Source organism: Euwallacea fornicatus, chromosome 25 (genome assembly GCF_040115645.1).
Source record: "Euwallacea fornicatus isolate EFF26 chromosome 25, ASM4011564v1, whole genome shotgun sequence".
Lineage (NCBI taxonomy): Eukaryota > Metazoa > Arthropoda > Insecta > Coleoptera > Curculionidae > Euwallacea > Euwallacea fornicatus.
This window is the reverse complement of record NC_089565.1, coordinates 3320513-3344337: the sequence shown is the minus strand read 5'-3', so window position 1 is coordinate 3344337 and position 23825 is coordinate 3320513. Positions and strand designations below refer to the sequence as shown.

Genomic DNA, 23825 nt, shown 5'->3' with positions numbered 1-23825 from the left:
GAAATTTATGAGCTTTCAGATCGATTTTGGAACGAATTAGGCTATAAACGCCCTTATCCGACCTAATAACCAGTCACTTAATAAGAATATAAACCGTGCGGAGCAAAACTTCAAGAGGCAACTAACGTCAGCTGTCCGTAATGTCTTCGAAAGAGAAGAGGGATCTAGTGGAGGAAAAGGGGAGCCAGGAACGTATTTTAAAGATGAGGGAAAATACCAAGGGTTTGTTTTTTCAAAACTCTGTTAGAAGAGAAAAATATTTTGCTTTTCCGCTTCAAGTTTTAATTACTTTATCATGTGTATGAGAAAAGAAAATACCATTCTGTCACTACTGATGGAATGAGTTCATTTTGAAATAGATCTTAGATCTGGAATGCGTATAATATCAATATAGGGTGATTGAAAAAAATAATGAAATTTGTATTGAAATTATCTGAATACGTCCTGCATTATGAGATTTATAAGAAGGTCCTCCTGTTAAAGAGCAGAGGGGCTGTTCTTAATAACTCGAGTCCCTCCTCCTGGCAGCTAGTCTTATATTACAGCACTTGTCATTATAGCTAACCCTCCATCACCCCTCTTCAAGGTGGTGCTTCGCGATGCCTTTGTAACATGAGGGTTTGAAAGAACTTGATTTGGGAGGTTTCGCGTTTGAAGGCGAAAATTTCAATGAAAATATTCTGGTAACGCAATTTAATGACAAAGCATTTTTACGTGATGATTTCAAATCTATCAATAATCCTTTGGTAAAAATAGATTTGAGATGAGATCTTGGCTTTAATAACCACAAAATAGCTTTCAAATTTTGTTTCTCTGAAAGTTAAAGAAATTTGATTTTTAGTTACGTTTTAGTCTCTCACTCACCCATAACTCATTCTCAATACCACGTTAAAGATCATAGATGTGTAGTATTTCTTGTTTCGGAAAATGGTACATGCATTAAATGGCAAAGATAGTTTTGGAGTTTTGTCTTTCTTGGAAATGTATAGCTAAATAAATACTCAATACTTGCAGGGTTATACTGAGGAAAATAAAATGAGAAAATAATATCAAATGGCATTCAATTGCATATTTTCCAAAAAGCTGATATTACTGATTGTCTCGCAAATACTGTGATAAATATTTGCTTAAAAAATAATTAAATAGCAGTAGTTGGACATTTGAGCTTTTTTCATATATACGGTTAGTCCCCTTTCTCCATACGTGCAATATTTAAATAATGCATGCTTTTTAGTGTTTAAAATTGATTTTTCATTTTTTGCCATTTTCATATCAGTCGAGTCAGAGAAATATCTTGTCCACTTAAGATCTCTTTCTCATAAGACACTTTTTTGTCAAATCCACCCTTAAAGAGATATTCCTTAATGAAAATATATCCTCCCTAACATTTGATTCCTGGAAACGCTTGAAGTTCGCATCGCATTTGGAAATATAAAGCCGATGCTAACAAAGCCGTTCCCCGTAAGGGGATATCTCAATGGAAAGAAAAGGATACCCTCGGAATTTGTATAAAGTTAATAAGAACGGGGCTTTTCCTCGCTCATCGATTCAAATTCGGGGAAGCGAAATATCATGCACGATCACGACGCAGCAGCATTTTTCAAGTGGGGAAGAGACTGATTTTGAATCTCTATCGCAAAATATTTTTTTTATTTCTGGTAACCAACTCTAGAAGTGAATCAATCACTTGACTAATGGTACCTCAAGTTTTCATCAACCTTAGAAGGGTCATTAGGTCTTTTGAAAGGAAAAACGCAATTGACCTAGAGCAAATGTAAGAGTAAAAGGACCTTTTTCGCTTTGAGCCAATCCATTGGACAACTAAGCAGTATAAGAAGTTTATCGGCAGTAATTTCTTTAACAGCATTGGTCTTTCATTTATTTTTCTCGTTAAAACGTCTTACCAACTAACAAGCCCGAAACAGTGTTTTCCGCAGGATCAATTTGTCTCGGGCTCCGCAGGGGAAAAAAGCCCCAACAAGCTCAATAGGGCAGAAATATAATGATGTATCGTGCTCCTGGTTATAGTCGCAGGTTTCGTTTATGATTGTTCAGTGAAGTTCCTTCAAAATAATTTGATCGATATATGATTTTATAAACCTGAGGGCAGCAGCATCAGCGATTAAATGTCGCTCAGATGCTAAATTCAGGAGTTCATCCCTTGCTTTTACCTTGCTACTGCTGCATTAAAGGGTCTAAAGATAATAACACCCATTCTTGAAGGGAGTAACTTTTCCCTAATGTCAATTAGTGCCAGGCCATGGACTATAACGCTTTCTACATCTCTCCTGCTCGTTAAGAGAACGCCTCAATAAACCTTATTTACGCAGCATAGACCACGCAGGTAAGACGAAACAATGAAAAACTCCACTTTCCCGAATTAATTTAATTAAGGAATCTCCGGCAGCTGCCAGAGGTATAAAAAGATGGCACCGGCCTATTATCTCGATAAAGACAAAGCTGATTCCGTTTGTTCAGCTCCTAAATCTGCCAAGTAGAATAAGAAGTTAAACAAATCTCGTAAAAATAAATCATTTCCTGTTTTACGGGGTTTTTACTGGACGTGGATGGCCGTATTTCCTTTCAGGGTTTGTTTTCAGTTTGGGATTCTTTTTTGTGTTTTCCAGGGTAATTTCAGAGATATATGTGTGTTTGTATAAGAATGAAGGTTATGATTTGCTGGATTTGTGGACATAAAGTTGAACAAATGGCACTTAAGGAGGCAACTCACTTGGATAATCCTGAGAAAGGGGTTGAAATAAGGATTGTTAAAGAAGAATGTTGTTGACGGGAAGATTACTTTAATTGGAGATGCTTAAGAGAGAGTGAGGAGAGAGGTGGAAAACCAGAGCAGAAGAGAATCCATTTGTACTTGCTTCAAAAAACATTCATCTTAGTTTATAACTAATCAAGGCTGCCAAATATTTCGGATTAACGGTAATCTGTGTGCTTTTCGTTTGACTTTGTCATTGTCCCTTATAAATGTTCTGCGAAATTGGTGTCTTCATACCAACTGCGCTGTTTTCTGTTTTCTTTCTAACTCTTTCTAATAGTGTCATGGAGTGATAAAAGATAATATGTCATGGTTTGATAAAAGATAAAGATAATGATGCATTACCTTCTAGTACATTCTTAGAGGAAGCCATATTCACGAGTGGCCAAATTCACGACCCTTTTAAATGGTTTACCATTTTCAGATTACTTTCTTATTTGGGAAATGGTAATTTGATGCTTTCGTGCCCCACGAAAGCGTGGTTCATGATCGTAGTTCACTACCTGTATAATCGCGCCTTTAGTTATCAGAGATGCAATTATGATGAGATGTAATTATGGTCATGATTTCGTTGCCATGGATTACTATTTCGTTTGCGGAAACGAAGTTGTACAACTGTAAAAAATGATTTTACATATAATACTTCTAGATCTTTGAGGTATGTTTATTTAAAAACAAATAGGAGACAGATGTTCTGTCGATTTTCATATATGTGTCTCTATAAGGTGATTTTTTTTTGCTGTTTTTCTCACAAAGTAATCGATAGATTTTAAATAGCAATATATTATTTAATACAATTTTGAAAGATTTTGAATTTAAGGCGTCACTTCACCTATGTTTTAATTTTTTTAAATCGACCATTTTGCGCTATCTATGACGTAAGCATCTTTTTAAAAATAAACAAACGTCAACCACCAGTATTTTCCGTTCTATGTAAAGCTGCTTTTGAATTTATTTAAAAATAATAATTTGTTCAAAAGTTAAAAAAGGGGCACGATTAAGAACCAGACCATAATTTTCAACGTCTTTGAGAATTTTATTTGTTGTTTTTTTTTAACTTGATGACTCAGAACTCATATTCGTTCCAACAAGAATTGAAAAAGGTTCTGAGGAGAGTTGTCACAATCAGATTTTAGATTTGATTGCTAGAATTCCCGATGGTAAATTCGTCCTCTGTTAGAACTAACATCACCCTGTATGTACTGCTCCCATCGGCATGTGATGTAAAACTGTATCGGAAAGGTTATGGAACTCTGGTTCTCATTACAGAGTGCGTCGAAAAATTCTAATGACAACCTTCCATGAATTACTTATGAGTTTAACAAATCAAATCTAATGTATTTACTATACCGTGCAGTTTTAAATTTTAATCCACCCCTTCAAACTTTTTGCAAACTTATTATTTTCTGATTAAAAAGCAGAATTAAATAAAGAAAAAAAAAACATTTTTTGATATTCAGTTATTTTTCAAAAGTTATATCGCCAGTAGCACAAAATGGCCAATTTTTCAATCTGAAATATTGGTCAAGTGACACCTCAAATTGAACGGCTTTAAGGTCTTAAAGGTCTAACTACATTCAATGGTGCGTTGCGATTCTAAATCTGTCGATTAGTTTTTGACAAAAACGGATATAAATTTGGTAAGAAATGCAATACACATTTAGTAAAATAACGTGAAAACAATGATGACAAATGAATGAAATGAAAACAAAAAAGTTGTTTCTTGATAAAAAATCTTTTTTTTAAATTTTATGCTCACAAACAAACTGAAACAACGTATGTGCATCAAATAGTGTTAAATGATTTATCGAAAATTTTGAGGGGAAAGGAGGAGGGGGGGGGGCAATTTAGAACCGCATTATGTAATATCAGTGTCCTATGCGCCCGTGACCCGTCCACACGGCTAACATTCGGAATCATTGCAAAGCCGTACGATGCCGGATAGAGATGAAATAATTTAATTCGCCGTTGTATATTTTCATCCTTAATTTCTAGTTTAATATTTGCTTTTGGTTGTATCGTTTCAATTGATATTTATTTAAGTTGTAATTGACGCTAGCAAGTGAAACAATAACGTTCTGGCTAAGTGGCAATTTGCAACATAATTCCAATCCACAGCTCAAACCGTAACTGTCCCACAGGAAACCATTGTTTGACTCCCGCCAATGCTTTAATTAATCGAAATATGGGATGACGCCCCCACACAAGTACGTTTTGCCTAATCATTATTTCGTTTAAGTGGAACATTCATGATTGGCACAAAATCGATACGATGAGAAAAAGTTAAATTTAACCTTTAAGGTCGAAATTCTAACACCTATCGTGGTGTAAAGCTACGGTTTTATGCATCCTTCAACCAACAAAACACCGGTGCAAAATTGGTGTAATAATAAAATACACAATGATTAAAAACGAAATATGAAATAAAAAAATTGAGGATAGAAACATATTATAACTGACAAAAATGGCCGAAGTTAAGATTATTTCAACTACATTCAACACATCAGATGCAGAGTGCTTGTCGCCCGTCGGATGACGGATCCCTGAGAAGATTTTTTAAAAATAATTTTTGGAATATCATATACGAATTTTTACTTAACGCGTGATAAAAAATCTTAAAAGGATTTTAACGAGCTAGTGGAAAACTCTCTAGTAAATTATTCAAATATAATAACCTTAAAGCAGTACTTTCGCGCCATTAACTCCGTTTATACGACAAAAGAGGGTTTCTTAAGTGGCTGAAATCGTTTCAAAATATAGGTTAACATTTTTCGTAGGCCCTAAAACACTTTTTTACCGACGCGGGTCCAATTTATGCTCAAAACTCTCATAACGATAAGCAGAGTATGAGAACCGCTTCGGGACAGAAGCATCGAAGGCGTTGTAAAGAAAAGAATAAAGTCAAATCCAGAAGAAAGCGAAATGCGTAATAATGGCCGCGGGGGGCAGGAGGACTCACTTTGGGGGGGAAAATGTTTATTTAAAGTTAGGGGTGCGGTATTACGTCAAACACGACGGGTGGCCCGATGGCTAATAGGATTCTGGAGGGAAAGCTAAGACGCTTATAAGGGGCGAGATTTGCATTTTTGTTTTTGTCAGTGACAAAAACAGACTCGTTATATTTTTCTCGGCTTTGTTTTGATACTAAACCCAAGAGGAATCCAATGAAGCACGAGTGTGAGTGTACTTCAAGGTGGAAACACCATGTGCAAGACTGCAATATGATTGCAAATGGAAAATTGTATCGATGGAATTTTTAAATGTTTGGTATTAGGGAGAATATAAGGAACCCTCCAACAACCATTATGTTTATTCCTATTAATAATGGAAGATCATATATTGCCAAATTGTAAGCACATACGTCCTTAATACTTTTGCCCTCATATTGCAAAAATAACCTCTTTTTACCTCAGATATAAATTATCGAGAGTCATATTCATCATAGTTAAGAAACAATAATACTTCATCATAATTTTAACTCCAACAACACATCGATTTTAAATCATCGCTTTTTAAGATACTTCTGTGCAAAATTCTTCTAGTTGTTAAAACAGACGTCAAGAGAGAAACACTCTTGCAAACTTTTGCTAAACCAAATTCCTCAAAAATTTACTCATGGTAGGAATTTATAAAATTGCAATTAATAAGATGAAGAATAGAAAATCATTGAAATTCTTATCGCAGAAATTCTTTGAAAGCGAGAATTTGTTCATAGTTTCTGAAGGATTCTTCTGGATGTGCTTCGTGTTCGTAGACTTTAATTTTTGAAGGTTTATCGGAATTAGGTATTATTTTACCAAATTCGGGTCTGAAAATCTCTTGGAAAACAGAAATCTTGAAAGAATTTTTAGCAGTTATAAAAGTTGAAAATGTGCAAATAAACAGAAAAACGAAAACTGATACAGGAAAAAATGGCAAAAAGAAAGTTATTCAAAATCACTTGTACAAAAACAGATTGTCAAGAGAAGTGGCTACTCGTCATTTAACATATTTTGGGCTGAATCACTCTGATATCGTCTGAACAATTCCAAAGCAGATTGATGAAGTTCATAATTTCCACCCTGACAAAGCTTTAAATTCTAGTAAAATTCACTGATTGATATGATTGGCGCACCACCACTTGTTCTGAGCCATATGTAATTTGCATCATTATTGTTAATAAGTGTGATACTGTTTTGGATTTGATTTTGTATATACGTATTGAAATGCTTCCAGCAAGAAATTAAAGTAAGTATGATGAGGTCAAAATTGTCACCTTGGTGGAAGAAGGGAATACTCAAAGTGAAATGGTCCGAAGGTTGGATGTCTATTATACTACTATTGATCGATGTCTTCAGTGGTTTAGAGAAACAGGTTGCTATACTAGGCAACTAATGCAAGGCCGACCAATATGCATAATCCAAGTAGACGATCAATTTATACGTCTGCAAGTTCTAAAACATTGATTTCTCACCGTAAATGCGATAAAAAATCGACTATAAAATGGCCGAAATGTTGCGATTTCTTCCAAAATAATAAGAAAAAGTCTCACCGAATCCTGATTGAATGCAAAACGTTCCGCAAAAGGCTGCAAGGGCTCTCTATCCAAAGCTCACAAGGAAGCTAGGCTCGAGTTTGCTCGAGAACAGGTCGATTGAGATTTGGCTGACCGGAAGAGTCTTTTTTACTTATGAAGTTAAAGTGGGTTTAAAATCTTCCAATGGGTACACTTTTATCTGAAGAGGACCAGGTGAAAGATACAGCCAAGCATCTATGGTTGGCCAAGTGTCTTTTCATGGTGGCTAAATAATATTTTGGGATGGCATTTCTTTGGAGGCTCGTACAGCCCTTGTAGTAATCCAAGGTAGAGTATTATTCTGTGAGAGGTATATTCAAGACGTTTTAAAAAAACATGTCGTACCTTTTACATCTCACATCGGCGACAATTTTTTGTTTATGGACGGTAATACCATATCGTACGGAGCTGTGATCGTGTTCGAATATCTGAACGAGGTTGGCATTCAACGTTTAGTATGGCCAGCGCCTAGTTCTGACTTGAATGTGATTGATCATGTGTGGGATCATCTCAAAATGATGTATTCGACGACAAGATCCTGTACCTGAGAACTTGACTGACCTGGAAAACGCGATTTTTCAAGAATAGCCAACATGCCCCAAAAATTCATTACAACCTTTTTAATGCCATTTTTTGGTTGAGGGAAGGTTTTCGAGCAAAGGCGGCATTATACGGTATTGAAACTGTTATAAACAGAAAATAAAGTTTATTTAAAATTTTTGTTCTTTTGTACATTTTTACCGAAACTCTGAAAAAGTAAAAAAATTGAGCTGCTCTAAAGTTATCCAATTTAACGTAGGGGAGGGGAAGTGATTTAATTCGTTTTTTTTCTCGATAAATAAAATTAATTAATAGGTATGTGGGTTTTATTAAAATTCCTATGATATTTACAGGTAGTGTGCTAATGTTGTTCGTAAGTTTATTTGTTTTCATTAACACAAGTTATAGTCCAATCTATATCCCGAAAATCTGGGGATGTTAAGGTTTGCAAAATATCCTTAGGGACATGCGCTGTAGCTTTGACTATATTAGAAAACTACTTATCTTGATAGTTGTGGGCGTTTATTTTTCTAGGGCAAAACATGAACATATTGAGGAGAAAAAACTCCTTTAAGTTAATCTGCTCAAAATCAGTCGTGCTGTAAGCACTTCGTTGATCCAACTAAACGGAAGTACAAACAGAAGCAGGGATTTAATGTTTGGCCTTTAAACGTTAATAAGATAAGGGAGTCTAAAGTAAACAGCCCCTTCAAATATTTGCCTTGAAGTCGAACCCTTCGATGCAACATCGCCATTACTTTTTATGCACGGATGGAGGTATCTCCGGTTTCCTTTTTTTTTCATGAACGGAAATCAAACGGATATGTACCTTTGCGTAAATATTATATTTGCTGAAATTTTGATTTGGATTCAGTCGAAAAAGCAAACGTGGTCGAGTTATAGGAGAGACATAAAACAAACAAAAGTACGTAGATAAAACGGAACAATGGGAGCCTCAATTTGCTAACCCGACATTGGCAAGTGGAGATTCTCAAAAGTTTTTATTGTATGATAAAAGTCCTTTATCGAAGAGTCTCTACGCTAAAGGCTAAAACACAAATAAAAATTTTCATTCTACAGGCGAGATGTGAAAACTTCAGCTATTTATCAACGATTTTGTTGCTTTCATGGTTTCGAAAAATCTGTGGATTAAATTTAATGGTGAGCTCAACGCGAAGGTTTAAGTATAATGAAGATGTCTGCCACCTTTAGATGTTTTATTATATTGAAGGACCTCCTTAATCTCAGATTCGTTTTAATTAGTAAACGTGTAGATATGTTGAATTAATAAGCCTGCCTAAAAATTGGAGCAGTTCAAGTTAGTGAATTTTCGGTTACGTGGAATTTAGAGATTATGTCTTGTTGAGATAGATTGGCTCAGGATGCTAAGTCTACGATTATTATACATTTTGGGTAACTTTCAATTAGCGTAGTTTCATTCAGATTGTAAAATGTAAAATACTATTTTTTAATAGGAGATGGATTGGGCGGTGTTGTCAAGTGCTATGGACTGCGAAACCATCTGACTTCAATTAATTGGATTGTTTTGTTTAGAGTGTTGCAGCAGTTTCGCGCATTTAAAACAACTTCATTATGCAGTAGAAATTGAGAGTCATGAGCAATTAATACAAAGAATAATGAATGTAGTCGAATACATTCAAAATAGATAAAATATACAATCGGCATACGATTCTCTTATTTCGTGCTGCCAAGCTTGTACCTGCACTTATGGTGGTATTTTTAAGCTCTAGTTATAATTATTTTATTATTTTTGTTTTTTAATTATTAGTAATAAAAAATATATTTATTATTTAATCATTATAATATTCATAATGCAAAAAGATAACATGCAGAGACTTTGAAGTGAAATAACTCGGAAACAAAGGCCTCCTGACAAAAACTTCATTTTACATTTTTTAAGTAGAATGTCAAACTATGCACATTCATTAATTTTTCATCTTGAGTTTTGAATCACTCTGCATCGCGAGATTTAAAATCACAAAAAATCTTGAGATTCGGTAGGTTTATGAGAGATCTTCCACAGTATGAATAGGGGTTTTGTAGACTAGAGATTTGATATAACTCTAAAGGAAAAAATCCAGGGTGTTGGGGTCAGGAGAAGGCGCGAGTCAGGCTACAGGACTTCCTTTTCTGATTCATCGGTATATATTGGCAAGTTCTTCATATGAGAAATTAACTTTTTTTGTGGGCATAAGTATATCAAAGAAAAAAAAATTCTATTGATTTCCTCCACCACCCTTTAAAGTTTGTTTGTATATCTGTATGTCTGTAATAGCTGAAAGACAATCGTTGCAACTAAACTATGCTGCACCCTCTTTGCCTTACAATATATACAACTTATCAATGATTTTTTGGCGAAAAATAATCTCGGAAGTAATGTTACATCCTGATCCGAAAAGTAGTCAAGATTTAATACATATCGGCTTAATAAAATCGAGAACGATGAAGTAAATCAGGCGACTGCTGGCCTCTTTTAAGTCTTCGCTTTGCGACTTCGCCTGTCATAATTCAGTTGCTGAGTCTGTTTTTTATCTGCCATATTTTTGCTATTTCAATTTCGAGCATGAAAAGATAAGTAAAATGTGAAGTTATGACCGAGAAGTTATTAGATTTTTGGTAAGATATTTTCGCTAGTAATGGCCGTTTAGTGCTCATGTCTTTCATAATGGGGTAATAACTAAGTGTGTAATGGTTTTGAATGCAGAGTTGCTGTTTTCAGGTTACGATCAGTAATAAGATTGAATTCGAACTTTAAGCCGTCACTTGTACCTTACAAGAATGTGCACTCGCAAATTAAACTACACACTTTATTTGGTCCGAACAGATAAAGACCAGTAGTAATTCAATATTTCAAGTTTAATCCGATCCAAAGTTGAATTTTGCCTTTTCGAATTCGCCTTAAAAGTGCTTTGTGCAGCGTAATAAACTAGCTAAAGTGCATAACGTTTTTGGGGTACGTTTGAATTCATTTTCAGTCGGTATTATTTTTAGAAGGGTTTCATAGAGCAACCAACACAATACCAGTGAATATCTTTCGGAGCCAAACGGAAAATAAAATATTATACTAATGCAGAAAACGAATGAGAAATAAAGACAATATTAATTAATTCATTAACTGCTTACATTATGAGAGAGGCCATCAAATTCCTAATGACATTAAGAGAAACTGAATGATACATTCAAAACCGGATAATGGAAGAACAAAAATCCTCAATGCGGAATAAGGAGAAGACATTTTGGTGTGAATACTGGAGGACTCAGAGACTACTAACATTAGATGTATCTCTCAAGCAACGAGGATTATCAAATCATTACTTTCTCGACTCCTATCGAGAAATAAGCTATTTCTATAATATTTTATGCTTGTTTAAAATTTGTTTCCAAGGGATATCCTATGCAGGATTCATTTCTGCAATTTGTTACTCCAAAAGCAACACCATGGCCCTTTGTTCTTTAATAAAATATTGTTCTCACTAGACAACATTTACAAGAAGTAAATTTCATTGGAGAAACAGCCACTCGTATAATATTAAAAAAATCTTCATTTAATCAAAGAACATCAATTTTTAATTTATATGTGATGTGACTCTTTCAGGCATATAATTTTAGGATCAGCTGAACATACCTTAAAGGTGAATGCAGAACCTTGCTTGAACTTCTTAAGAAACAACTCCTCTCTGTTTTGGAGGACGTTCCTGTAGCCTTAAGATAATATTTTTGGTTTGCACAGGTAAGAGATTTCTTGAATATCGGTTTTCCACATCGCCTGATTGATCGGAGTATTGAACATCTATGACCATCACGAAGTCCAGATTTAACTCCATTAGGTTGCTTTCTTTGTTTCATTTTTAAGTCATTGGTATATAAATCTGTGTTTAACAACAAAGAGGAGTGATGGAATGATATTCAAAAATGTGTCAATATAACGAGAAAACTTCAAGTTGCGAAAAAATTTTTGGTTTAAAACTTGGAAAATGTATTGTTGTAGAAGGTCGATATTATGAAAATGTTCTTTTGTTAAATGTTGGCTTTTTTAAGATGTAGGTAAGGTTTTTAGTTTAGCTAATTGTAGTATTGATCTCATTCACTACATTACACGTTAACTACAACTATCATCTGGATTGTTTTCTAATATATTATGAAGTAAAATGCTTCAAATAATAGTATGTTATACTTCTTTACTCAACTAAACAAATATTTTATTGTTTTCGCATTTTACCTGGTGAGCATGGCGTATCAAGAAACTAGTACTAATAAAAAATTAACGAAATTTCAACTGACTTGAAAAATTTGGAAAACCATTAGACATATGATTTTTTTGTAGAACCCCTTTTTGATGCAGACAGACTTAGGAGTAATCTCAAATCAATATATCAAAAACTAAAATTTATGTCCAGTTTTCAGAATTAAAACTATTTCTTTGACACCCCATCGAATGAAAACAAGCAACTTTTGACTAAGGTAAGTTTAGATGAATTGTTTAATTTTTTTACTTTCAGCATAATCTCTAGTCTCCGGCTCTGACTTCTACATTCGCGCTTTCTCAAAATTAAAATTCACCTTTAACGTTTAATTAAACGGGAGCAACCGAGCATACACCAACAAGATAACGCCAAAACAAAGTCAGCCTGAACTGCTTTTTGGCGAAATATGAACGAGAAACAAAACGAAGATACTCCGAAACGAGTTGCTAATTAAAAGTATCATTAAGGCCAACGATGAAACAAAATGAAAATGGTAATTCCGATGTTTAAATTTTTAATAAGCAAACTTAATTGGTTAGGTGGTAGTTGTCTATTATTCTAGAAATACTTATTTTACTTCGTTTTGCCCGACATGAATGAATAGAGAATTTTGTCCTAAAAGTAATTTTCAATTTTTTTTATTTTTTTATTTAATTTAAAAGTATGCTATTTATGTGACCGCAACTATTGGATATTTCTGGGTCTATCCTCGCACATTCAGTGAACCTGTCTCTTCGTTCATTACTTTCGGCTAGTTTTATTGCCTTTTGAAATCAACATCCCCGTTAAATTTGATAAATTATAGATTACTTGTACCAATGAAATTTTTCCCCGAATCCTACTTGATAGATTTTCTGATGATATAACAGTTTGAAGACTATGCGGAATGCTGGTAAACAAAGCAATATATCACTAAAATATCGGTAAAAACTTTTGGCATCTCGGGGCAATTTTCTGGTTTCGGTTTTATCGATGGAGAAGTGAACTAGCGAAAAATAGATAATAGAAACCAGCTCCATGTATACGGCTTTGTTTTGCTATTATATTTTACTTTGTATTGCTTTTAGAGCATAGTTTTATGGGCCCCAGACGAGACGCTCTTGGATCGTTTCTGGCTTACAAATAGGAATGAGAACGGTTTCAATCTGTGATAAACTAGGTGAACGAGTTTAGTTAGATACTATAGTAGGATGTATTGGAAATGAGTTAAATTGATTCAATGTGTGGTCAAGTGCGCTGAAACTTGGGCTCAGGTTCTTAACCGTTTATTGTTTCTGCAGAATAACAATTAAAGAATTTAACCAATGTAAACATACAAAACATACAGAGCAGTACTAAAAAAAGTTTACCATTAACTTTAGAAAATACCATTATTAGATGTGTTGAATGACTATGAAGTACGTTTTTTTCAACTTTTTTTTTTGTGAAAACATTTGTATAAAACGTTAATAACGACCCACATATGGCTCATTATTTACTTAGGGAGCTAATCGGCCAACCTCGCTATCATCCCCATTTCTGTTTTATTTATAGTTGCCGTGCAAATAAATGTTAAATTAAACGTTGTTTCATTTCGGATTTAATTTATGCTTAATTTTGCTAAGTTCATTGTAATTTTATAAAATCTAGTTAAATACAGCAACGGAAAACATCGTATATACTCTCTGGTTATAAATTTCTTATGATGCTCATGTAGGAGATTCCTCAGCACTACTCACTTCGGAACTTAATCTCGACGTTCAAGTTAGTTTTATATGTCAATAGGGTCAAATGTCATTTACCCCACATATGCCACTCATTCTATCATTATTGCAATTGACGGTCAAATTAAAAAATATCCGGACAAATTCAATACGCTTGGCTCATTTTGGAAAAACATTTTTATGATAGTTCAATCAATTTTCTTTAATTACTGAAACGAATTAAAGAGAATAGTCCCTATCTGCATTCTCAGATAAATTTTTATCTATGAAAATGTAGTGTTTTTAGTGTACAGTTTTAAACCATTTTCAAAAATAGTTTAAAACATTTATATGTTTAAACATTATCTCTGACAAATAGTCGTCAGATACAGCCTTCAAATTTTGAAATAACTAAATATGCCGATTTGAAAATTTTAATTCTTAATGATGGTAATTTGAAATTTTAAGTTTAAATACTGTGCATTTTTGTATCTTGTAATCTACATGATAGTTGATTTTTTTTTACGTCTGAACTAAACTCCAATGGCTACCAAGATTGGTCCTAAATTGCCTTCATACACCAAAATATCTTAGTAAGCAGATTTCAAATTGTTGTTAATAATCAATTCTATATGACCATTATTGAGTATTTTGGTTTCAAACCCTGAACATTTTTATTTATTATTTTTGTATTTTATTTTGTATGAAATACCTGTTTTGTTTATGAAGCATATTGAACCAGCCGCATAAATAGTTTAATCTCCAAATATGCAGATTTTAAATTTTCGTTAATTTTATAATAGCACCAATTTCATATTTTACATTTAAATACTGAGACTTGGGTATCCTGTAAATTTACATGAATTTTTATATATGAAACCACATTTAATGGCTGCAAATATAATCCTCAAACATTCTATATTTTGAAAACCATGTACATGAAGTATCGGGTACTTTAGTTACTACTAGCAATAGCTACATAATTTCTCTGCAGACTCACTTTACAAAATGTTAAAAATATCTATATATATATATACAGGGTGTTTCCTAAATGCTAGGCAAAAATTTAAGAGGAGGTCTGTGAGTAATTTAAAGAATTTTTTGTCCTTTGATAATTTTAATTAAAGTGCTTTGTTCCCTAAACACAAGGCCAGAAATCTTTATCGACTAAATTTTTTGTTTTTTATTAAAATGGTTAAAGTAAGTGGAGCAAGATAGTGTGAATCTTTAAAAAAACACTAGTAAACACGTTGAAAGTCATTTAATTTGAATACGTTTCCAAATTTGTTATTTTAAATCTTATTTTTAATCATGAATACCTATTCGAATGGTGAGATGACTGATATGAATTTCATGTACGAACTTGTTGATGGAAATTCGTTACGGGTCAGGCAATTTTACATTGGACGATTTCCGAATCGTAATGTTCCCAATCGAAAAATGCTCGAAAGAATTTATCTACGGCTTCGCGAAACATGTACATTAAAAGGAAGTGAAGGTGCAGGAAGACCAATGACAATGAGAACGGTTAGAATTGGTAGAAAATGTGTTAAACATAATAGATGAAAATTCAGGTACTTCGACTAGAAAAATTGGAAGGATTTTGGATGTTAGTAATAAAATTGTGAAGAAAGTTTTGAGGGAAAATTTGTTGTACCCGTTCCATATACAACGTGTTCAGGCTCTTCTTCCTTCAGACTTTCCCTTGAACATTATATTTTGTCACTGGCTTGTGCACACATTGGTGCAAATTCCGCAACCACTGTCGTTCATTCTTTTTACCAATAAAGCAAATTTCTCGAGAAATGCAATAAGAAATTTTCATAATAATCATGCATGAGCCGAAGAAAATCTATACGAAATACTAGAAGTTAATTTTCAACACCAATTATTGTTAAACATTTGTGTTGGAATTGTAGGTGATTGGCTAATAGGACCAATATTTCTACCGGAAAGACTTACTGGCACAGTTCATCGTAACTTTTTGGAACAATCAATTCTTTGAAACGGGTCTACCGGGAAATATTTCAGACAAAAAAATAAGCCACTGTTCTAATATTATGTGGTGGAGAACTATCTTATTGAAACCAAAACCTATCCAACGAGTTGAGGCAAATTATTATTTTTGTAGCAAGTTAGTATGAATGTAATTTGTGAGACAGATCATTAAAAACTCTTAATATTGATGTGCGGTAAAATTGTCTTTATAAATGTATGGGTTAACGGCAGTGTCTCCAAATAAACCAACTTATACGTTTAGCTCGAAACATGCTTTGATTATTGAATATGCCTGAGTTGGCAAACATGCACTTATTCATGACCTTAATGTAGGAAAGAATTTCTAAAATCAAAAAGTCGGATTTCAAATATGATGTTTTTACGTTACAGTAGAGTAACAATTGTAATGATGAAGCGTCACATGCTGAGAAAACCATAAAAACGTTTTCCGAAAATTCAGTTTTTTTCGAATACCTCCGAAAATTACTAGATTTTTTCAATTTTAAAACGACATCTTGATCTTCAAATTGCCCCAATTCAATCATTTTTGATTATTGAGATCTCAATAGTTGAGATTCAGAAATGGACACCAAGTACTGAAGCTATATGATAGGCAACTCAAGAAAATCATGAAGCCGTGCCGATACAATCAAAACTTTTTCCATTCTCCTAAAGAAATTCAATATGAAACAATCCCCCGAAAATTAAGCCCCATTTACATATTCCCGGTCCCGGTGGATCCGGCCTCATTTCACTTATATCCTTCGGCATGATGACACAGTGGCTGTTTACCCGATTTGCCCAAATTTCTATCTAGTTTAACGTGCTCGCTCCCTCATCGCCCCCGAAAATAAACGTAACAATTCAACTTGGCAACGCGCTAATCTAGTTATCTTATCCGGGCCACCACCCAGCAAAGTTACTTGAATTTATGTATATTGCCACAGTGGTGGATTTTGAGGAAAAAACTCCTTCTTCAAGGAGAAGGATCACCAGATCTTCTCTGCCCAGTTGCAACTGCATTCAATCTTCAGAAGAGTTTAGGTATCATAATAATTCAAGTGGAGTTCTGACAAAAAAATGACGAATGACCTTTTTCCCAAAACAGAAGAAATCCATCTCTGTCCTCTCATAGCCCCTGAAGTATAATATCACAAACAGGCCTAACTCTCGTATTTTATATTTACATAGCGAGCTTGTTATCACCCTTAGTTTACACGTCGAAACATAGAGGAAGAATAATCAATCTTTAGTCTGAAAAGCTCAAGTTACAACGGCAACGCATAATTCTGCGATTTGCTCTGTATGTCTTTTTTGATAGGGCTTCAGCTGAAAAAATGTATAGATAAAAGTCATTCTATCGTTCATAGCAGAAAATGTGTTGGCAAATTAACAAGGTAAAACTGTCCCAAAATGCATAGTTTGGTAAAACTTGTTTCTTTTGGTCAAGTTATCATGAAAATTTCTACGTCACTGAACTTTATACCAGAAAATAATATATTTAAGCGCGTTTATAAAATTTGCATACTTTCCTAAGGGTCTCACTAACGTGCATTATTAATTTAGGAGGTTCAAAAGGGTCAACTTATTATATTTGCTAAAAAAAATTGGTAAGTTCTGAAGGTATAAATAGTATCACGAATTAATTTTCAGTTAAATTGCGGCTTCCAACGAAAGTTCGTAAGAGATCAACTACATGTTATACCAAGAATTGATACATTTATATGACTAACTTTTATTGCAGTAACATTCTGAATAATTACTGCAGTGTTATTTTGTACAAATAAATTAAAATGGAAAGTACTACAACTCGATATTAAAAAAATTGCAAATAACTGTCTTAAAACGTCATAAAAACGTGGTACCTTAGAAAGACATTTGTGGGTACGGGTTCTTACACTTATAGGTCTTCTATTACCGCACCGAATGATCCCTAGAACTTTTATTCTATAGTTCTGAAACACCCTGTATTTGTGATCGAAATTTAGTTAGTGCATATGCCTCATAGAGTCTTCTTAATAAAAGCTTCCATGCTCTTCAAACCTTCGATGGACTGAGACTAGCCTATCACAATACAATTGCTCGTTTTCTACCTAATTACGTATACCGTTGCATTTTATACTAAGTAATAAAGCGTGTAATAGAATACTTTGAAAAATAGTGTTAATTTATCAATTTTTCAGCTTTTAAAAAAATAGGTGTCAATTTGCTTACTTTTCTCAGTTTCCTTAATTATTTTATGTCATTTTCATCCATGTCACTGCATTTTGTACTACCCGAAAATAAAACATGACTCTTCTTTCAAAACGATGACAATTCATAAATTTATGAGTTTCAAATAACTTCTAGTACTCACATGCTCGAAATTTAGGGATATTCTAGATTTGATCAATGAATAATTTTTTTTTATGTTGAACCGTGTCTTGAACTTACTTATGACAGTTATTTTTATCTCAATTTATCAAATGCCGAACTAAGCAATCTGCATAAAAGACGATTTATAAGTAATCATACAGAACGATTTGAAGGTATGCAAAAAATAAATCGCAGTAGAAGGCGTTAATGAAAACTATTCAAAAAAATATACAAGTTGAATATGGAATGTGTCCTCTCCGTGCATTTATGGTGGCCCTACAATGCCTTCCCAAACTCAGGATCAGGTTATCCAAATCTTGCTTATCACTATTATTTCAGGCCTGTTGGAGAGTTTGAAATAACTGATTTTGTTTTTGAAATATATTCTGGTATTCAAGAACCCTTCTCTGAAGCATGTAGTATGCATGCTCAATCAGGTCGAGATCGGGAGATTGCGCGGGCCAGTCTAAAATGGGAATATTTTGCTCTTCCAGCAAATTTCTAGGAACGCTGGCAGTATATAGAGGAGCATTATCATGCATTAAGATAAAATCTGGACCGAAGATGTTTCTATATAAAACAACAACAAATTCTAGAATGTTCTTAACAAAATCGTATGCTGATAAAAAATTATTTAGGAAAACGAGAGTGGCTCTACGACCAAGTGAAATTCTAGCCCACTTCATAATTTTACTTATTCTGTAGCTATGAACATCTTGGGTGTGTTAAATTCGACTTTGTATACCAGGTGCTTTTCAAACCCGTAGTCTACAAGAATCTGGGTGCAAACCAAATTGAATTCATCACTAAACAAAATGCTTCTTCACTAATTTGACTTTCCATATCACATGCTTTTGAGCCCATGCTAGTATAGCGGTGCGATTCGCACGGTTAAGAAGTTAGCATCTCCAAGGCCTTGTGGAGACTAAATTACCTTCTCTCATCCTCTTGTAGACAGTATGTCTTGAAACAGTTACATTATAAGTCCCGTGTAAATGATTAATTAATTGGGCTATAAATACTCAAGCGTCTAAGTACACATAACGGCCCATACGAGGAGTTGTTACTTATTGCCCACCCAAATGTCTCTCTAACATGCTGTTAGTCTCTCGATAACCGCCCTAGAGGCAAGAGTTAACGCTTTAGGTAGTTTCCCTGGTATCGTCAACAGTAACTTATGATAAGTTAGCTTCAAGCATTCTTACAGCTCGTAACATTTCATTTTCAGTTAAATGTTGTCTAGACATTTCAAAAGTAATGAAATCTAAAATGATTGAAGAACAATGATTGATGGGTATCTAACAAAATAAGTGCAACACGATGATTTCCTATTCCAAATTTAATATTGTTTTTGTTATGGTTTATTTATTTGTATGGTCACATTAATAAATACTTCAGATATGATACCATGCATACATAACTGTAAAGCAGAGAAAAAAAATTATTAATAAAAATCTTTAACATACTTATATTTCGAATACGTGCGAATTTGAATCATTGAGATGCAATACCTCCATAAAATCTAATTAGGTTTCTATCGGTGATATCGAAATCGCCACACCATTTTTTCCTCTTTTGAGGTCGGCATGCAATCTTACAACAAAATTACAGCATGAGTTTCTTTACAGTTTTTTTCGCCAATCACCCTCCTCAGTTCTAAATGAACTATTCTCTACCTCATGGCTTTTCCATCATAGTAAAACTTCCATACTCACCATCACTGATTTGACTGCTCGTTCAAACTTTCTCGCCCTCGTCTCCAGAAGAACTCTCATCACTCAAGTAAGATACGCAATCTCGAGACGCCAAAACATTCAGCTAAATAACTCATAGACCCCCGGGGAAACCAGACTTAGTAAACAGCAGTTCAATCATCGGCTTGTGATGAGCAAAAAGGGCGTAAATCGTATATAGGAAACGAAGCAATTTCGACAAGCGGCTGTCTCGTAATGTATAGAGCGTGTCTGCATTTTGTAGGGATGCTGTATCTATTAATGGTTCTCATCGATTTCAATAATAGAGAAAGCATATTTATTAGGAGTATGGTGGCATTCAGCCAAGAATCGTCATTGAGCGCTCTAATGTGTCTGCTCCTTGAGTACAATTTTTTTCATATATGCACTCGTTTTGCTAATGGAAGCATCTGCTCCTCACGTCACCAGCAAAATGGATGCAAAAACCGTCCAAACGCGAGACGAGTCTGCTTATATACATAAACATCGGGGTTTAATGCAGTTATCCGCCCCGTGAAGCTGCTACCAAAAGGCAACCCCACATGTTTCTGTTTAACTTGTCTTATCAAATTTACATAGTTTCGCATTAAGGGGGAAATAAAACAATCAGTCAACAGTTTATGATAAAGCAGACGAGACGTGGCCCGCAGGAAAAGCCGCCTTATCGAATTCCCGCTCCAGAGTTCGGTTACAGTCAGGTTGTCTTGGGGATGAATGGTTTAGGCTTATTAATAACGGGTGGGGATTTAATTAGCCCTTGCTGATAAATTTTGATGGAGGTTAATGAAAGATACATATATAGTACCTTTTTTGCTGCTATGCACGTGGAATTTTAGTGGGTGCAAGCAAAAGGCAATTAGACGATTAATAAGTGCGAGGGAGACAAGCTAGCGTTTCTCTTTCCAATGTGAGCCGTCAGCTAGCTTCGTTAATTCGCAAACAGTACACTTTAATCCAAGGACGGATTATGTCACAAAAAGGGCTTATTTTTCAATTGATGCGTTTTAAAGATACCATTTCTACTGTGCTGTTTGTGGACATAAGGCTACATTAAAATTTAACATGGAACTTGTTCTCGAAGAACGCAATCAAATTTACACGTATGTGCGCAATTTGTGTACTCCAAAATGAGGTACAACTACATGAATTTTCGGATTAAAGCAGAAACAAAACCAGATGGACAAGTGAGTGTCAAAATAGAATTCGTACCACTCCACTAGTCCGCTGCCGTCGCCGCTGCCGGTTTCTGGGAGAAAAGGGCGCTGTTAGCGGAACAGTGATTCAGAAATGCGCGCGTAGGGGTGCCTCCTATAATAATTGCTTATTTTTAAATTTTAATAGCATATTAAAACTCATTTAGATAAAATACCATATATTTAATATATTTTATCGAATCTAGTAAATAATAAAATATACTGTGTGTCATAAAACATTTCAAATCTAGTAGGCTATGAAATTATTTGAGTGCGAACCCGTGTGCCTTTGATATGTTTTGCGTAATCTCGACCATAAATGAATCAACCTAACTTAACTTAAAAATATAACTCCGTTCAGATATATTATTAGTTGGTTTTTATTAAAAATAGTCTTTTTTAAGACTCCACAGACTTGTGTGTTCGTTAGTTAAGGTTTTCTAAGTGCAACAAATGGTTTCCTCGAATACAAAATCTTTTTGGTTGAGTCTTATTTTCGGAACGGAAAGTTCATAAAAGGAGAATGGGTCTATAAAATTCAACCTTGTCTTTGAGAGTTTCGTGAAAAATTTCCCTACATTGCAGTTCTGCAATTGCAATTTCGCGATATTTTAAATTATGTTGTGAAATTGTTTCGCGAAACTGACAATGTTCAAAGTAAGTTGGAAAGTGATAGACCAATTAAATGAACCCTACAACTTGTTGAAAATATGAGACGAGTAGTGGATTACAATCCCAGTAAAGCTTTAAGAACACTTTCTGTAATAGAAATAGTAATACTTACAACTTTACTAATTAACATAAAAAAGCAAAAGGGTAAAGAAAATTAATTCTTATTTTGAATTTTAAGTTAAAATTTTGAGAAATTTATATGATAGAACGCGAAAGTCACTATCACTACAATTTTTATGTGAATATATTTTAAAGAAAATTATTTCTGACTTTTTCATTAATCAAACTTGAAACATTTCTGTTAAGAGTAGTTGTAATATTTCCCGTAATTTATAATCATTTTCATGAAACTTAAGATAGTTAAAGATTTTTGTAGTATGATTATTACCTTTTTCTTTTCATTTCATTATCTTAATAAGGAAGAATCTTATTTTAAAAAATATTCAAATGATAAAATCTTTTTGGAGGATCATGTCTCAGTAACGGTGTTCGGTAGAATTAAAGTTTATGGGAGCTGTTTTTACTATATTTGGCTCTGCTTGTACTTCCTTAAGTTTGGTACCAATTTTTCGGTACACTATACATAATTTATATTTAATAAGTGATATATAATAATAAAACTCAACCAATTCTGAAGTTCGTTTAAGTTGGTCTACCACGTCCCGATTTTCTTTGAACACTGTCAGTTTCACGAAATAATTTCGCAACATAATTCAAAGTGTTGCGAAATTGCAATTCTACCACTGCAATGTGGGGACATTTTTTACGAAACTCTTGAAGGCAAGGTTGAATTTTATAGGCCCATTCTCCGTTTATGAACTCGCCATTTCGAAAATAAGACCCAAACATACAAGCTTTTTGTTCGAGTGTAAATACCACTTTTTGCACTCAGAAAACTTTAATTAACCGACACACAAGCCCGTGGAGTCTTAGAAAAGATTATTATTAATAAAAATCAACTAGTAATACAGGTAAGTAAAGTCATATTTTTAAGTGAGGTTAGGTTAGTTCATTTGTGTTCGAAATTACGCAGAACATATCAAAGACTTATAGGTTTGTGCTCAAATAATTACATGGCTTACTAAATTTGATTTTTTTTAAACATAGTAGAATAGACCAATAAATTGAATTCCATTATATTTGTTCATGTGATGATGAAATCTTCGTTTATAAATGACTCTGCTTCTCTTGGTGAATTTGCCAGCAAAATTACTTTGGTGACCATAAGCCCTGTGTCTAGATCATAATAGAAATTGACATCTTTTCTTTCCTGAATACGTAAAATTATAACATAAATCCCTCATAAATTCGAGTAAAGAAAAATCTAAAGAATAGTTTCAAAAAGATAGAAAGAGATATAAGTGAAATTAGAATTATATAATATTAGGTTCTTTCGCAATACTGAATCATTAAACATGTCCACTCAGAAAATTTCTTTCATATTTGCTTTTTGTCATTTCTCGACTTAAAAATTGATGGTGACAAAATTTGAATTGTAAAAAAGGCTATTATTTACTGACTGTTCCTGAAGAATGAGAAAACGTAGTTCACCAAGAGTCTGGTCTCTTTCTGTTGATAGTTAAGTGTGGTTTTTTCTGCTTTCTGATTCTTCCAAATAAGTTGTTTGTATTGTAAAATATAGGTTACAAATATCTTGTGTTTTCTAAATTCCACATTTTTCCCCATCCTTAACGGAATATATGCACACAAAGTACAAAGTCCACGGCATCGTACACAAAACATAAAAAGATCTCTTCTATGGCTCAAAATCAAAGTTGCGAAGGCGGCAATGCTAAATATCAATTATTAAATCAACTAAAGCCACCGACCAATCAATGTTATTGGCAGACAAAGATAGCATAATGTCAAAATTAAAGTTTCGAGTTCTAGATCCCAGCGCTATTTAAGCGAAAGGCCCCAACTGTTCAAAGTAGATGTCTGTACAGAAACATAGATATGTAGACCAAGAATATCACTAATCGTCAAAAGAGTATCTATTCGGTGGTTTAGTTTTCGATCTCTATTGTCTCTGTTGCGAGTCAATAACGTTAGTCAATTT

At 33.9% G+C, this 23825-nt stretch overlaps 1 protein-coding gene across 6 annotated transcripts in view; it reads right to left on the bottom strand.

Annotated features, from left to right (window-relative positions):
- LOC136346860 (uncharacterized) overlaps nt 1-23825 on the bottom strand; it is a 169932-nt gene that overhangs the window by 32688 nt on the left and 113419 nt on the right. The gene's annotated exons all lie outside the window — the stretch shown is intronic.